The sequence below is a fragment of the Ornithodoros turicata genome, unplaced genomic scaffold, assembly GCF_037126465.1.
Source record: "Ornithodoros turicata isolate Travis unplaced genomic scaffold, ASM3712646v1 ctg00000746.1, whole genome shotgun sequence".
Taxonomy (NCBI): domain Eukaryota; kingdom Metazoa; phylum Arthropoda; class Arachnida; order Ixodida; family Argasidae; genus Ornithodoros; species Ornithodoros turicata.
Genome location: NW_026999400.1, coordinates 1,655,201 through 1,661,326, shown reverse-complemented (window position 1 = coordinate 1,661,326; position 6,126 = coordinate 1,655,201). Strand labels below are relative to the sequence as shown.

Sequence of the window (6,126 nt, the reverse complement as noted above, 5' to 3'; positions counted from 1 at the left end):
GTTGAATGCGAAAAAGAGAGAAAACTAGTACTGCTTCAAAATCATAACTTGTGGAGTACTTATCGGCGCGCGGCCTGTGTTAGACATCCAGCAACCTAAATTTCGGAGTACATGCTAGCGATATCATACATATCGCATGCGTGTACTGCACCGTTGTGCACACCCTCCTAGTTACATACGCATCCAAGAGATGGCGCTGGAAGTACACCCTTTTTTTATTTCACTCTCTCATTCCTCGTGGGCTGCTCAGCAACGGACAGTGGCGCCACTGCTCGATCGTACGGCGGAGCAGTGCAAAAGGTCCCAATTTCTATTTGGCTGACGCCGACGGGGTTTGGCTGGTTTTCTTTTTTTTCTTGTGCGCAGCTGACCAATAACTTCGGAGGAGCGCTCGCTCTGACTGCGCCTGGATTTTGCGGACGAATGCACCACCGCACTTCTTACCTTATTTATGTTGCCATCAAAATTTTCGCAAGAAATTGTCGGCGAGCAAAGTGGATCACGTCGAAAAGTCGTGGTGGTGGAGTTTTGAATATGCCCGGTGCCCGCAAGGCTTTATGGGCGAGTGCTGTGTGATCGACGCTTGCAACTTGTTCGGTGCTGTGGCTCTGTGAGTGGTGTATGTGTACGCCGATGCCCGCATGGATTTGCGCCTATGTACGGTGCCAATAAGTACGGCGGTCTCAGGGGCATAACTGCAAGGTCGGAGTCTGGGACCGTGCACCGGTGCATCTTCGAGGTATTTTGTTGCGCAAAAGGAAAGAAGTTGTGCGGTCTTCGCTGCGACGCGCTCAAAGGATTCTTGTAACAGGTAAGGCTGGGTAAGGCTGGGCTTTCCTCTGCACGGCGCTCCACACTGTTGCGAAAGAAAGTGAGCAGGGATAAGCGTAGCACTGTGTTGGGACGCACGGTGGGGTTTCTATCTGAAGAAGAGAAATGCCTGCCCGAAAAGTGTACTTTACAAGGTGTGGCTACGTGTAGTTCCCCAGTTTTCTTTGTAGCAACTATTTTGCAGTAACTATTTTTCGCCTGATAAGCACTTCATGACCTTTCATTGTGCCATTTGCGTGAATTTTCTAAGGAAGTGACAATGAAATCATGTTGGAAGGAATGCGTGTCTGACTATCGGTCATACTTTTTATCTACTGACGAGGATACTTCTCGTCGCAGTCGTTAGATGATAAGAATGTCGTCATGCTGTCGATAAGGGTGGCGCACTACGCTGTTATCAGCTCGTCATTCTTCAGGTAGGACCAGCGGTACCCAAAATCATTGTAGTATATTACTTTATGTTGCCGTGACTGTGGCTGGTTCCAGTTGCGACAGCAGTTCCTTCAGCCTCACACGCATCACATAATGAATACTGTTTGTTATGAATCCAGGTCATAACACGATGTAGAGTTACTTGAGGTGTACCCCCTGCTTGTAATCGTACCCTCGCTCTGTCATCTGCATGTCTTTAACAGTGAGTGTGGATTTTCCTAGCTGTGATAACTGATGTGTCTGTTTTTATCATGAACCTTGTCCTATGTAGCGTCAATCAGTGTTTGACGATGACTGACCTATCAGCAGGATATATAGCCACTCCATGAGTGAAGTGTGCATTAAGCAAAAAAAGAGTTTCCGCCGATATTCTTTTGTCATCCGGAGGGCTTTTCTCTGCAATCTATGGTTTATCGCTTCGTAGGTTCTTTATCTGTCATTTTACATGCTAAGGAGTACTCCAACGTTGAACGTGTGCACCTGGAAATATTGGAACTCTACGTAAATATATTATTCAAAACTCGGGTCTATTCAAGACATCGATCTGCTTTTGTAGCTTGTACGCTGCACGAAAAATCCGGCTGCTGTTCGATATACCACCCACAAACCTTTGAGCGAAAAAAAAAAAAAAAAACTCATTTATATATCCTTTTTTTTTTCAACATCAACATCATCCTAGTTTTTCTATTCACGTGGTCTGGAGTAGCCTATCCCGACTTTGTCGGGACTCACAGCTCCATATTTTGTGTTTTTCAATGAACTAATCAATCAATCCTCGTTTACGAGACCCAGCTGTTTCTATTTGCGTGTGCCAATTTCCGACGTGGTCTTCGATCAATCACAAAAAAAAAAAGAAAAAAAGAGAGAGAGAAGAAAAAAAGGAGAGAGATCTGAAGGGCGTTCGCGATAATGGGTCCGATTAACACGATAAGTTAGTCGGGTTTTTCCTTTGAGATGGCTAACATTAGATCGCTTAGCTTGAATTTGTCGATTTTCTTTTTACGTATCGTTTCCGTACAGTGCTTCCAATCTGCTAAGAATATATACAACATAAAATAGACGATCATGCTGCTTCATTAGCATTTTTGCACGCAGCTGAATGCAGCCAAATCAAGTTGTGCATGATAAAGTATAGTAACGGAGGGACATTGGTTAATTTGATTTGGACCGATCCATCGAAACATTAATGGCGTTCATGTGGATGATTATGGGATAGGGTGCAGAAAACGTGTGAAAAACTCATTATCGGGATCTCCTACGACATGTCGTACGAGTACATGTTGCACATACAGGAGGTAGAACAAATACAGAACTAATATGGTCAGACGTTTCGATCGTTCTTTCTGGTTTAGTTTGCTTTTTTGCCATTTTTTTAAATTTCGAATGTAATGGTAGTAGTTTTCCAGTAGTAACCTCTCAAGGCTCAGTGCAACTGATCGAGAACGTCGCCAGAACATACGTCTGTGCGATTCTCTGTACCGTCCTCCTTTTGTCTGTGCTGATTCTCTGTACTTACTGTACTGAAGGAACAGACTTGCTTACCACGTGCCATGTAATTTTCACATAGCTTTCGTGGCGAAGGGTATTCCCAGTTACTCACTCGACGTAATTGCCTCCGACGCCGAGACTGGGCGGGGTCCTAATCTCCGCATCGACTGTGCTGCCATGGGAGAGTGCCCGTGCGTTTCAGAAACCCTCCTCGGCTTCTAGCGTTCTTACGCAGCGAGCTCGAACTTGACACGTGGTGAAAATTTAAAGTCGGCGCTCGGACAATGTTGGACCCGCCTTGGATAACGCTCCAGTACGGCAGCTTCGGGAAGGCAAATGACACTCAGAATCCTGTCTTGTCTTGGATTGGCTTTACATAAGCTGACGCGTCGTCAATTTATTTACCGGGTCCTTGGCTGTTTGCACGACTGTTGGTGCAAGGCGACAGGTGTGACACTTATTATGAGTCCTGACGCTAAGAAATGTCCTGCCTTCATACTGCGAGGCAAATTTTAAGCGCAAAATTGCAGGAAAATCTCGCTCCCAGACGCAGTTAAAGTTAGCAGGCTGAAACTTGACGAAGTAGACTAGTGGGAGGGTTCATGAAACACGCAAACCGTCTTGAGCGAAGACAGGTCTTGGCGAAGATTTGCACAAGTCAAGATGCGGCTTCAAATCAAGTCACACCTGTGAATTCGGGGTAAGACTGTGTGCCAAGAGACACTGAAGCTTTCTTTCTGTAGTTAAACTATGGAACAACAACGGCAACTTTATTTTAAGATGATGAACAAGGAGTTCATTCGCCAGAGGCGATACTCTACCCCATTGCTGGTGGTATTGTGGGGAATGAAATAATGAGCCCCTTCACAATAAGGATCGAAGTCCTACGTGGAGTGCAAGGATGTCAAAAGAGCTTTGAAGGCAGAGCGTTGGTGGACTGGATTGGGCCAGGGACCAAGCAATTTTGAGAGAGGGGTGGAGGGGGGGGGTAGGTGAGTAAGAGACCCGGAGAGTGCGGTTCGGGAATGTTTCTAGTGTGGGCAATGAAGAAGAATGTGTCCTTGATCTTCTAGAGCACAGCAGTGACAGCATTTGGGAGAGTCACCTTGTCTCAAGCGGTGATGCCACTGAACTGTAAAAGCCACATCGAGTCGCATTCGATTAATTAATGCAGCATTTTGACGAGAGGTGTTTCGTGGCATGCGGAAAGCGAGCGTTTGATCAGCTCTTCTGAACAGAGATGGGGGGGGAGAATGTCAGTTGCCCATTTTACCAACCTGCGCCCTGCTTCGTGCACGAGGTAGTAAGCCATTAACACATCCGCGATTGTTAAAGCATAGGCTGAGCTTAAAAATGTACGAGTGATAGACCACTGTGGTTCCATCACCGGCATGGTCGCCGTTGTCTCGCGACGTCAAACCACGAGTTATCATTACCGCTGTAAAGCGTGCTTCTCCACATACTTGCCGTACGCGTGGCAGAGCACGCTTCACAGGGTATGTCTCATAATTGCGATCGCTCAGAATTCCCAGGCACCTGACACGAAAAGAATTTCCGATTTCTCACGAAGAAAAGAAAATATTAGCGTCAATGTGGAATTACTCCTGACGGTCCCTAGACGGCACCGAAACTGTGGCGTTGTGCGCAGAAGCGGGTTTCATTACGGCGCGCCTGCAAAACCAATACCGTTTTCGGCACGTAGAAAAATTGCAGCGAGGGCGGGTTTAAAAGTGTCACTTCATCCTCAGAATTTCACTGCTCCGTGCACTGGCGAGTCATTTCAGAATATCGAACTAAAAAAGGCTCGGACTTCTATTTCTTCAGAGCAATTTTACCGTATGAAACAACTGCAAATTTTTGGCAGGTAACTGAATTAACCGTACGCCATAGAGCAGTTGGAACCTCCAGAGCATGGTAATTCTGCAAGTAGGTCGATGATTTTGGACAAACGCCAAGGCCAGTTGGCACCCGCATGTTATTCTCACAGTAGAATCTAATGTAATCCTACAACAACTTTCTATCAAAGGTTCGAGCCGCATTCCGCCAGGAGTTATTCGGACATTCCTAAGAAACGTTCCGAACGACTTGGTAGCCATGGCCTTGTACTCATCCGGGTGAGGTTCGTCTCAGAAGTTTTTCTACTTCATTCACGTATCTAACAGCAACGAAAGGAGCGGAGATATATCGTAAACGAAGTCACGTCCTCAATGATACAGGTAGAATGATTATAAAACAATGAAGCTTTGGATTCACCCTAAGAAATGTGGACTCGTACATAAAGGCTCGTACAGAATAAACATATAAAGCTTTAATGTTTTAGATTTATTGCGCGAGAAATGCAAAAAAGTAAGGACAAGCCGGATGGAGGTGTAAAATTTGTCCGATATATTCGATTTGTCCGATAACTAGAGCTTCGGGTTTGCGAAGTTTTGTTTGGTAGGTTGTGGATGTGTTTTTCGTAGTTTCTTGTACATCGAGAATGCAGTGTTTCCTCGTCTATTTTTTACAACTGTGTTAATATCAGAATCTCGGAGAAAAAGCGATGGCTATGAAACAATATACTCACAAAAATAATGTGAGGCTGCTTTGTAGCATTGTGAACATCTCGAAAATCGGATATTCCTTGACATAGTAATACGCCTCGTGCATCTCGATCGTTGCGCAGCTCTCAGCGCATCGTGGCTCCGGGCGTAACTTGTTCCGGGGCCCGCTGTCACGTCTTCGCTTTGACGCCGTGTATTTTGCAAGTGATTTCGTCACTGTTCTTTCGTTATTTTGGCAAGACATTGTTAAATTGCGCATAACAGCCGCAGGCAATGACCTCGCACTAGTGATGCAAATATATCGACACTTTCGATCGCTAAATATCAACATCGTACAAAAATCGATTAAGATGTCGATATTTATATCGATAAATTATCGGTATGTTACCGATATTACATAGCGATGTTATATTTTATATATCGACATAATGCATATATCGCTCTTTATACGTATTTCATCGATATTTTGAAAAATGAGATCGATATATCGATATCTTGTGCTTATCTTGTGCGATATATATGCTTTTACTTGGACAACTGAAAAAAAACTTGCCCTTGTTGCCGGCACAGTGCATGACGCAGACGTGGATAGTACTCTAGAAGTGCTGCTCTCTTGTGTTACATTATTCTGTTTCTACGGTACGTATATAGCATGCCATCTCCTCAAGTGCTCACGAACGTTGGTGGTGTGTATGACCACTTGTCTTGACATCCTTGTCGCACGAGTGAAGTGCACCCAAGCGAACGCCAGCCGACGCCTGGCGTATCTGTGGAAACTGCACAGGCGACTAAATGAAGATCGCACAGTAAGAATACAAAAACATATGCCGCC

At 45.1% G+C, this 6,126-nt stretch overlaps 1 protein-coding gene across 2 annotated transcripts in view; it reads left to right on the top strand.

Annotated features, from left to right (window-relative positions):
• Positions 1–256: 256 nt before the first annotated feature.
• LOC135374808 (uncharacterized) overlaps positions 257–6,126 on the top strand; it is a 390,710-nt gene continuing 384,840 nt past the window's right edge. For both annotated transcript variants that reach the window (XM_064607733.1, XM_064607734.1), the window contains exon 1: positions 257–811. The gene's annotated coding sequence lies outside the window, so the exon portion shown is untranslated. The remainder of the gene's footprint in view (positions 812–6,126) is intronic.